Genomic DNA, 11,638 nt, shown 5'->3' on the forward strand with positions numbered 1-11,638 from the left:
CGCGTGCTGCTGTTTTCACATTTTGTTAGCAGTGTCAGTTTAAAGTTGCATGATTGGGAGTTGTTACTGAAAAATGTTTCATTCATTTCATTTCTATTAAAGTTTTTTACTGCTCGACAGCGACGTCTAGTGTCCTAATGACCAAACAACAAGTTCTCTTTACCGAATAGACGTGAGCCATATAATCTCACTTCACTGTTATTCATCCATCTGACAAATGTTTCCAACTTTTGGAAGTCTTACATGAAGGATTTTTTTTTTTTTAGATATTGTTTTTATTGATTAAAATCACTCCATATCAGCAGATGCTTCTCAGGCTGCAACACAATATGAAAGTAATGATGTCTTTGGACCTGTTTTTCCCCTTTATGGCAGCAGGCTTCGATAGAGAGAGCACTTATAGTCTAACTGGGAATTACCTTTAAACCGGGGAGAGCTCTCCGTAAAGCGGCTAAATTGACCCAAGCGCTCCATTATGTTCCATGTAATAATTTGCTGAAAATGCCATAACAATTTCAGTGCACTCAGCATTAGTATCGGGATATGTAGGCCGTGATAATGGGCGACATTTACACAAGCATTTTCAAAGTGTTATTATTGTATACAAAGGAAAAAGTTTATCTGCGTCCTGTGGTTCCTCTTCATCACCAGAACAAACAGATTGGTGTCTTTACTTACCTGATTAATATTAATAATGTAAATAATCATTTAATATGTACAGCACTTTAAAACACAGAGCTGTGATTTACATATAGAAGAGAGCGCACAAGAAAAATCACAATGCACAGAAAGGCAAACAGAAACTTATATAAACGCATTAATAATAATATAATATATTCATACATCACACTTATCAGATCACAGTCAAACACACACACTGCACGGTGCATACACAGACAGAATTTATGGAAACATGGACATATAAATGAGTTTGTAGCACTAGTTTAAGAGACCACAGATTCAGCAGACCTGATGTTCTGGGGTGAATGTTCAAGTGTTCAGGAGCTGCCTCTTCAAATGCATGATCGCCTCTCAGTTTGTGTGCGAGTATCTGATAAAAAGCCCTGATCAGATGATCAGTAAGTCATGTATATATGCCAGAGCCAGGCCACGCAGGCCCTTATGAGTAATTAATACATTTTTAACCTGCATTCTGTGCTTTACTGGAAACCAATGAGGAGAAACAATTATCAGAGCAACTTGAAACTGAAGACTGATATTTGTTAATAACCTACCTGTTGTGTTTTTGACCAGTTGAAGACGTGCTATGGAGGTAAACGTGTTTAATGTAGACGTGCTGTGGAGACTTCATGTGTGCTCACACAGCTCACACCCTCCACCTTGACATGCTCACTGTTATGGCCTCACAACTTTGTTACAACCCTGTTTCCATTTAAATAGCCCCCTCTGAGGTGCTGATTTAAGTGTTTTCATTAATTTAAAAGTGCTCAGGCCTCAGCAAACATCTGTACTGTACACTCCATCATTATGATTGAATACATCTGAATTAATGTACTGCATGTATTAACTTGACTTACTGTATTACTGAAGCGCTGCGCGACTTGCAGCCACATGAATCAGAACAAATGCTGATTCATAATAAACCCTTTGTTTTTTTGTTTCTTCATCATCCAGTGCAGCTCCGCAGCATGCTGCCTGATTTATGATGATTCATTATTTCAAAGTTTTTTATTATAAGTACAGCTGTTTGAAATAGGGTCTTCCCCTATGGTTTGCATTTCTCCATCTAGCTGATAAAGACCCACAGCAGCAACAACCTCATGCTCCGCTGACAAATCATATGATGGTTGCTGGATGGTTGATTACATTAACATATCCAGTACAGAGGCCAAGTTTTCCTCATTCTTCTACTTTTGCAACTATCCCACACTCGGTTGGCACTTTTTTTCAGAGATGCTAAGTTTGTTCTCCTGCACATTATACCGGTCTTTTCTGCTGTAGTTGGAGTGTAGTTGTTTTTTAATGGTAGAAGGGGACAGCCAGGCCAAGTTGTACGAGGGTGCAGAAGGTTGCATTGCACCCTCATTTTAAATTTCTGCACCCTCAATTTAGTGGATGCAAAAAAAAAACGATGAATGGAAATCATTTTTGTTTTTTTACATTAAGTAATCAGGGCTTTCAAATGACAACAGTGACTCAGATCATGTTTATTACATCCATGATCTGATGGTCATGACACGTGCACGTGACCCGTCTGTTCACAGGGGACCACATGCAAGTCGCCGGGACCCATAACACCCGCAGATGCTGATTGTCAACAGGCAAGGCAGGCAACTGCTTGGGGCCCCAGTCCAGTAGTGGGGCCTCGAGGGTTGACAAACATTACACCACAGCAGTGGCTCAAAATGTGAAAATGTTTCCAATGAACCTCTCAAGGGGGGCCCAATCCGACAGCACCCACACTCGTTGCCTTATTAAGCATAGCATGCATTGTTCTTTTGAAAACCAAAGACCAAAGAAAGAGTAACAAAAAGGAAGAGGAGTAAGCGCTGGAACACTGGTGGTGATAAACGCTGATTGGAGGGCCCTCCAATTAATTGTTGCCTCGGGCCCCAATAGACTATAGATACACCACTGATAACACCTACGCTATTTTTCATTGCTGTTACCGGTCACTGTAGCTGCATCCCCTTTAATGTTAGATGCACTGTAAGTCATTTTGATTTTAGAACCGGGCCTGTATCCAGCCAATGTTACACCAAGTTAGGCTGACCAGTAGCTGTAACATCTCTCTGTATGAAATTCAAAAAAAGAATTATCCCATTTACGTTGGTGAAGTTACAGTTTTCAGCTTTCTTATTTATGTGTTTGGAAACAGCTTGTCTGTCTCTGTTCATTACCCTTGAAGCTACTAATGTACACTTTGTCTTGTTTGACCGGTTTGACCTTTACAGGTGCACACAGACTTATTTATTCACGCAGAGCCAGGCTAGCTGTTTCTCCTTGCTTTCAGTCTTCATGCTAAAGCTGAGATGAGCTAAAAGCTGGCTCAAGTTTCAGAACAATTAGAAGATATGAATACATTATAAATCAGCTCATCCAACTCTCAAGAAAGGGAATGAGTGTGTATTTCCTTAAATGTCTGACTTCTGTGTTAGAGTGGTATTCCTGCCTTTAAGTGCATAAACAACAGGTCAAACTGATCAGCAAGCTGTGCAGCACTGTATGGCTTTTTGTTGCACGCACTTTCCTCTTTCTTCAGAACAGTTTACATTGAAATTTACTGTTACAACATGTAAACGTCAAAGCCAAATTTAAAGGTAACTTGATGACTTAAAGATTATTTTCTCACAGTAGGGGAATAAACTCTTCTAAAACCAATAAGGACATTCAAAAACTGTTAAGAGCTCTGTTATTTGGCTTAATGCAGCATTCAATTCTTGATGTGTAGACGGGAAAAAAAGCAAACACTTCAGAAAAAGGGACCAACAGACAGAAAAATAAAAGTTGGTATTTCTATAATATGTCAATGCGGCTTTTATCATTTTCTATTTCCACTTTACAGACACGGGTGTTGCAGTGTTGCTTGTGGAGGATGTTGTTCACATGACTCGGCAGCAGAGTGTTTAAACAGAGCTGTCACACAAAAGAGTTCTTTCTGTAATGGCCTTTAGACAGAAACCAACCAGAGGGAAAAGTTATGGCTTTTGTGACATGTTTTTGAATGTATTAGATTATCTGGACAAAAAAAAACATTTTTCTACATGCACTGGCTGTCATGCTGTTTTTGTACTCAGAGGAGTGTTTGCCACTTGAGGCAGGAATTCATATATATATATATATATATATATATATATATATATATATTCATATACTTCAGGGCATCAGTTAAGCTCAGCGGTTAAAATTAAAAATGTGCGCGATGTAAGGAGGGCATAGTCCTTGAAGCGGGGAGTCTGGGATCAACTCTGACCACTGCATTTCCACTGGTTTCCAGTCCATCCACTTTACTATCCTCTGAATAAAAGCATGAAAACCCCCCAGAAAATAATCTTTAAAAAATAGACTACAGGGGGTGCAGGATGGTCTAGCATTTGTGACGCACGCCCCATGTACAGTGGCTGCAGTCCTCGTCACAAAGGCCGAGGGTTTGAATCTGGCCTCGGCCCTTTGCTGCATGTCATGCCCCACTCTCTCTTCCCAGCGTTTCCAGTCTCTCTTCAGCTGTCCTAATCTAATAAAGGCAAACTCGCCCACTGACAGATTTGATTATAAACTGTATCTAGTTGAAATCCCTCCTTAAATGTAGCCCTTTTCAGCAGATGGAAACATTATTCTGTCTAGAGAGCAATGTAGTTAAAGCTATTGTAGTTCCCTTTCACCACTAGATGGTGCTATTGTACATCTCACGTCTGGCTCACACTTTCTGCTTTTCTATCAGCCTTTACAAGTTGTGAATGAGTTCATTCAAACTGAAATATTGCTCCATGTGAGACATCTCTTCTGGCAGATATCGATCACATGCTCAAACAAGAATGAAAGTGATGAATACAGGTTTGTCACCTCTTGTTTTTTTGGCAGCGTCTTGTTTTATCTCACTTTTTCATAGAGTATAGATGTGTCTAGCCTGTTATCTTGTGCATACCAGCGAGAAGTTGGCCTTTCTGTTTAATGTCACGGTGGTACACAGAGTTAATGTCTGTGTAAGATTAGTTGAGGGGAAATTTGCCCATCGACACCCTTAAACAAGGAAGCGCATATTCCTTGTTTGTTATATTGTGATGAATGAGGCCACCTGGTTTTTACTTCCATCTTACCTACAGCGCATCTGCTGTCCTTTAATCCCTGTTCTTCTTCTGCGCTGTTGCTCCAAGTCTCTTTACCCTCTCCTCCACACAAACACGACCACACGCATACACACACTGCACCTCCCGCCTCGTCTCCCACAACTCTTGAAACACATTACTGCCTGAAATGGGGCCAAAGCATCCTCCAATCTCCAGCGGGTGAAGTGTGTTCAGGAGTGGAAGTGTAACAGTGTGTGTCTTCAGGAGGGGGGGCACGCTGTGTAAGTGGGTCACCTTACTGCAGCATCCAGCACCCAGTCACCATGTCAGTACACACACTTAGACACACACGTTTAACCCAAAATCCATCCCCTGTCCCCGTTTTGTCTCTCAGTGCAAAACCCCTTTCTTTTGGTTAAAAATGTAAAACACTCTCCTTCCCTCACTCATGAAACGACGTTTTACTAAATCCCCAGAAGCTCAACAGAGTGCCAGACTTTACGCTCATCTCAGGGGGGAGAGAAAGAAGAGTGAAAAATAAAAGCAGTTTTCCTTAGAGCGTCTCACTCCTCGTTCTCCCTCTTTCATTTCTCCCTCCTCTCTTCCTCCCTCACTCTTGACCTCCAGGAGGACTCCCACGGTGCTCTTTTGGCATGTTTGAATTCTAAAGAACGCGAATGAGATCTGAGGAGTCAGGTACCTGTTTATGCTTTCCTGCATCCCCAACACTTACTGCTGTTACGTTTGTTTGTGTGTGTGAGTAAATATGTCTCCTGGCTGATCAGTCATGTCAGTCATGTTATTTTGCCCGTGTGCGTGTATGCTCTTCTTTGACCTTTCAGATACGATGTAACTGAGTAGAGGTGTGTTACAAAAAGGCAAAAGCTCTCTGATCTTGAACCTGACACCTCCTCGCAGCGCACACATGCGTGACTTTAAAGGCTGTCGACTTGGGGAGTTGTATCAGCGTCGTGCTCTTTTGATTTTTCTTGGTTTCTTGTTTTTCTTTGGCTCTGATTGCAGGGAAGAGGAATGCCCTCCCACATGCAGAGAACATCTGTTTGTGTGAAATGAAGGCCTGAGAGATAAAGAGGAGCAGGAGGAGGAAGGGGATTTATATTAATACAAAAAGAAAGAACTTGTGGAGGAGTGAGAGAGAAGGAGGAGAGAAAGTGACATCAGCCGAACTGGGCCACTCATTTCTATAGATCAAGGAGTAAAAGGCTATTCTGCAGCAGGTATAGTGACTTACAGGTGTACACACACACACACACACACACAAACACACATTGTGGTAACAGAAGCCTGCATCAATAATGTAGCGGAGAGAAACAGGATGCAGCTTCTGCCTTACGTAAGAGTTTAGAGAGGGCCGCCTGGCTCAGAACAGCCTCTTTCATTCTCTGCTCTGCCCTCCGGCTCGATGCACACAAAGATTTCTTAAGCTAATTAACCAGAACATTTGCCATCCAAACAACTTTGCAAGATAAGTGTACTGAAACAAAGGCATGGGAGCGGAGCTTTGGGTGATTTGTTTTACTCTGTGGGGCAAACTTGTCCTGCAGTGTTTTTCCACTAGTCCCTAATTTAGTGGATGTTACATTATTGAAGTTTTGTAACCGGCTTGTTTGTAGCAACCGTGATTCATTTGTAGACAAAGTACAAATCCTTCATGACCTTACAGCGGAACTGATACGGGTGAACCTGCCAGGAGTCAGAGCACGTTGTGGGGGTTGCAGGGGCTCATAATTACCTTTGAGAGAGACAGATAATTAAACTCTAAAACACACTTCGAGGTGCGCTGACACGTTTTAGACATGCTAGGAGTCTGGCTCTGTGAAAGTGAAATCAAGTTGTTTTATGGATTTCAGTGATCTGATAGCTACTTTAGTGGATCTATTCTTTCGACTTTAATGATCCTCTGACTTTTCTTCTTCCAGTCAACTTAGAGGTTGACATGTTTGGTCCACATTGAAGTCTTGTGAAAGCTACAGTATGGTGTGCCCCGATCACAGGTCACCGTCCCCTCCCACTCACGCAAAGGGGACTGGCAGGAAAATCTCTCGATAAAGTCGGTGATAAAATTCCACTGTTTGAATTCACACATGCAGCTCACCCCACAACGTTGAGGAGTTTTTCAGAAGGTGTGTGCAGATGTGAAAGCCCTGTAACAGAACCTCTAAAGTGCAATCATTTATAATTCCTACTTCTTTGTTTTATTCGTACAAAAGCAATAAAACTGACCACTGCCACTTAAGGGGAAACACTGAGCTCTTTGAGAACACAGGGGCCATTATTTAATATCAAGAAAGTCACCAAGAACTCCACAATCAGGACCAACATGTTGCTTATGAACAAAAACCTGCAGAAGTAATAGTTGAGTCCAATCACCTTCAGCTGTACTTTGGTTAAATGATAAATATTACATTTTAACGAGAGACCAGCCTGTTGTTTATTGTCTTATTTTCTTCTTACTTGTGTTTGCATTTATTTATATATATATAGATAGCTATATATATATTTCCTTCTGTAGAAATCTCTCTGTTTGGCCTTACTGCTGATGTTTATTGTTTTATTGTCCTGAGTTCCTGCCATTGCTTTGTCTGTCAAAGCACTTTATAAATGTAGTGATATATAAGTAAAGCTGTTATTATTATTATTATTATTATTATTAGGGTTAGGGTTATACTTGGCTATCCTTGCTAAATAGCAGCCACACTGTCTGTTTGTTAGCATGCTGACATCAGCAGAACAAAGCACTATGCCGGCCTGTTATAATATCATGGCTGCAGACTCAGCTTCATCATCGTTCAGCTTATTGTTTCAGTTCAACTTCATCATGCAGCTTCTTCTGTCATCACTGTTACTTCTCGCTGCAGGCAGCTTTTCACAGTGAAAATACCCGAAATACCAGACGTGCACATGGAAAAAGATGCCTGCGAAAGAGAGATAATTCTAAGTTTCCCCAAAACAAAAGCTAAAAGATTCCAAATGATATCCAGCATGTTGCTAACAGATTATCCTTTGCAACTTTATAAGTTAAATGTAACTTTTAAAAGCTCTGTTTAACGCTTGCTGCACCAGACCCTAGTTCAGCATGAAACAAGTCAGCTAGGGCGTGATCAAGTTTTTCCATTTCTTAGTTCTACAGATGAAAGAATCAAGGAAAGTAACAAGAAGGAAGTGAGGAAAATGTTCCCCATGAGTCAACAAAGTTTATTGTTTGGCTGCTCGGCAGGGAGCTGTGATACTTGATTAGCTCCAAAAATTGCTCTCCTGTTCGCCTCAGTCATTTTCTTCTCTGTCGCCTTTTCTTCCCCCTCCTGTTTTCTGTTTACTGTCTGTTTTCTGTTTACTGTCCGTCTTTTATAATCTAGCTTCAACAGCGTGGGCCGTCTATCTGCTGCTAAGTATGGTAAAGTGTAAACCTGTGTGTGTGTGTGTGTGAGTGCTTGTGTATAAATAATTATGGCAAAGTGTGAGACTTTATGCTTTGTGCTAACATCCTCCTCAAAGTATAAACTTGTCAAAGCTGACCCTGAAAATGTTAATTTATACAGATATGTGCAAATGACATTTTTCATTTGTAAGTGTGTGTATTTGTGTGTGTGTGTGTGTGTAAAAGCTCATCATGCTTGTGCTATCCTTTTTCTGCCACATTGCCATGGCGACAGTGCCCTCCCGGGGTAATGGGGGACGAGTGCGGCAGAGCTATTTATTCTCTCTTTCTCCCTCCATCCATCCATCCTTTCATCCATCCATCACCCTCTCTTTTCCTCTCTCTATCTCTCGCCCCCCTCCCTCCCTCCCTCCCCCTCTCTCTCTCTCTCTCTCTCTCTTCATCTCTGCCCTCGTCTTCCTCCTGCAACCTCTCTGTCTCTCTCCATCTCCCTGCCTCCTTCATCTGCTCTTTCTTCCCCTCTGTGATTGGCTTAACACTCTCCTCCTCAAAATGAGATACTACCTAATGAGACAGAGGGTGATGAGGAGAGGGAGGGAGGGAGACAAAGAGCAAGTGTCTTAAAAAAAGGAAGTAGAAATATGTGGGGGAGGCGATCTATGCAGACTTGTGTTCCTTGTTGCTTGTAAAAAGAAAACCTCTGTGATGTCATTTTGGAGGGAGACAGCACAGGATGACTTTATACTGAACACATTCCTACATCAAGCTATGTTGTGCTTTGGTGTGTGTGTGCATGTGTGTGTGTGTGTGTACTGTTGCGTACCTGTTTGTAGGTTCTTAAAGTGTGAGTATGTATGTTTTGATGGGACCTAAAGGGCACTGTTGGGGTCATGAAATGAAGATTTGAGGATCTCTGACAGAGCAGTGTTTATACTGGTGACCAAAGCAGAGGTTATCAACCTTTGTTCAACAACTTAATATAAAGCGATGTCTTGTTTTTTGTTTAGATTTATTTTTGGGCTTCTTGTGCTTCTTGGGGAATGACATGCCGGAAAGGAGCAACAGGTCAGACTTGAACCTATAGGCCACACGCTTGAAGGACCATAGCCTCAGTACATGGAGCGCACGCACTAACCACTATTCCACTGGCGCCAAAAATGATGTCTTGAGTTTTTTTATTTTGTTAGATTAATATGGTATGGTTAAAGAATGTCTTATTGGCTTTAACTTTTTTCTTCGTTTGCTGGAGGGCTGAATCTATCCATGATTTTTTGAAAGTAAATACCAAAGTTTTGAGAAAGTTTGAAAACATTTTTTTTTTTTTTTTTTATCAGAATTCTCTGCCTTTGAGAAATACAATTATTTATATTGGTGCAGAGATGTTGATGGGAAATTTGATACCCCTTTATATCCATCCATGAAATTTAAAGCCGTATGACTTGCGGCTGCTTAGCTTAGCAGAATCTCTGGACGAGGCTGGAGAAATAGTGAGCCTGCTCTGTTCAAAGGTGACAAAAGACACCAACAAGAAACCCTAAAACACACTAAAATAAATGAATTTATAACTTGTTTATTTAAAGCAACATTCATAAATAAAGAACATCAAATCATTTTGTTGAAACACTGCCTCGGAGTAGGGAGAAAGGTGCCTGTTTCTGCACTTCCAAACTTAAGAGCTTATGATCTCCTGGGAGAGCAGCTACAGCAGAGTCTGGCAGGAAGCCCTGAAGGTAGACACCGCCTGTTATCGCTCTTGGCTCAGTATTCTCTGTACGGACATCACAGCAGAGAGGAAGAGAGTGAAGAAGACACCGGCGGAAAGGAGAACAAGAGAGAGTAAATATCAAACTGGATTTAACTTATTGGCGAGATGGTCAAGTGCACTCTGAAACTACAGAGCTAATCCCACACAAGTCCAATGATATATTTCATCCCTGTCATCACACTTTTAGGAATTATACTCTAAAATGTTACCTTGGTCTTCAATAGGATGGATGCTTAAAGGACAGCAGCAAAAACACTTTAGGGTGCCCCATAGGTTATTATTAATAGTTATGTTGTGCTGTGATGGCTCGGGAAAGGACTCCTCGTACTGTGCAATGAGTGTGCAGGTTGTTCATGGGGTACTAGCCATCAGGGAAGAAATGGTTTGTGTGGTACTTAACAGTGGAAAATAACCCTGTCAACCCAGCATTTAGCAATATTAGTTTGTTAAAACAAAGTTTTACATCGTCCTGCCCTGCTGATTGTGAATGAAACCAATGTAAGTCCAGTCCCTATGTTTACATGATATTCTTAACCAAACCATTATCTCTTTTTCCAAGAAGTTTTGCTTTTTCCTTTCCTTTATTCCTCAATGTAAGAGCTTGTTGGCAATGAGTAATTGTCAAATTCAGCCCTGTAGTGCTGACAATTTCTCTCCATATAAGGCCTGGATCCCGGGGAACTCTGTTGGGAAAAGAAAACACTGCTCAGCAAAGATGTCCAATGATTTTTCAACTTGACTCAGGTGATAATTTTAGATGAACAAGCAAAGCCAGCAAGGAAACACAAAATCAAGCAAAATCGTATTAGCACAAAACCAAATTTCACCTTTTTACAGCCCTACTGATGGCCGAGTACATTTTGTGCATTGATTAGCATGGAAGCCAATAAGTCAAACACAGGGCTTTCTATCAGGGACCTTGTGATAGTGTACCTTGGGTGTCCAAAAGTCAACGTCAAACTTTAGGATTTCTTCCTGAACCTGTCTCAATAGATTTGAACGTGGTCTCCTGTTCTTTGAGTGTAAAAGCTTCCTGGCAAAAAGCACTTAAGACCAATTTTGAGACAACAATTTCTCAAATACAGCATGCTAATATTAGAAATTTAGTCCAGGACACACACACTTGATAAACTCCTGCCATACCCTTTGACACATTACATCCTTGTCCTTTTATCTTGGGATGTCATTCTCTTGAATGTTGGCTTTGCTTTTGACTGGCTGGTTAATCTGTTCTCTGTCAGCTGTGGATTTTTTTTATGTTCACTGGCTTCCTTAGCGTCAGAGGTCGTCTTATTGTGTATTACCTTGGCCTTATATTTCACACACACACGCACCCTCACACACACAAAGTTTTGCATCATAGGTACAGACAGTGAAGGAAGAAAGATTACTGCTCGATGGAGAGACAGTGAGAAGGAAAGGTAAAACAGGAAAAAAAGAGATATAAGGAAAGAGAGGTGGGAGGAGAAGGGGGGGGGGGCAGGAGAGATAAATGGCCGAGGAGACGGGAAGATGAGTGAAGCGAGAGAGCAACACTGTGTGGCACACTGCAGACAGAAAGACTAACAGAGCGAGAGAGTGAATGGGCGAGAAAGGGAGACGACAGGGGGAGAGAGAGTGAGATAGAGAGCGGAGGCACGTCACCCCTCACCCCCCCTCCGCACACAGTCTTCTCCCTTTTCCTCCCCCCTTTCTTTCTCTACCTCCCCCTTGCCCTCCCTGCCA

Source organism: Labrus mixtus, chromosome 2, assembly GCF_963584025.1.
Source record: "Labrus mixtus chromosome 2, fLabMix1.1, whole genome shotgun sequence".
NCBI lineage: Eukaryota > Metazoa > Chordata > Actinopteri > Labriformes > Labridae > Labrus > Labrus mixtus.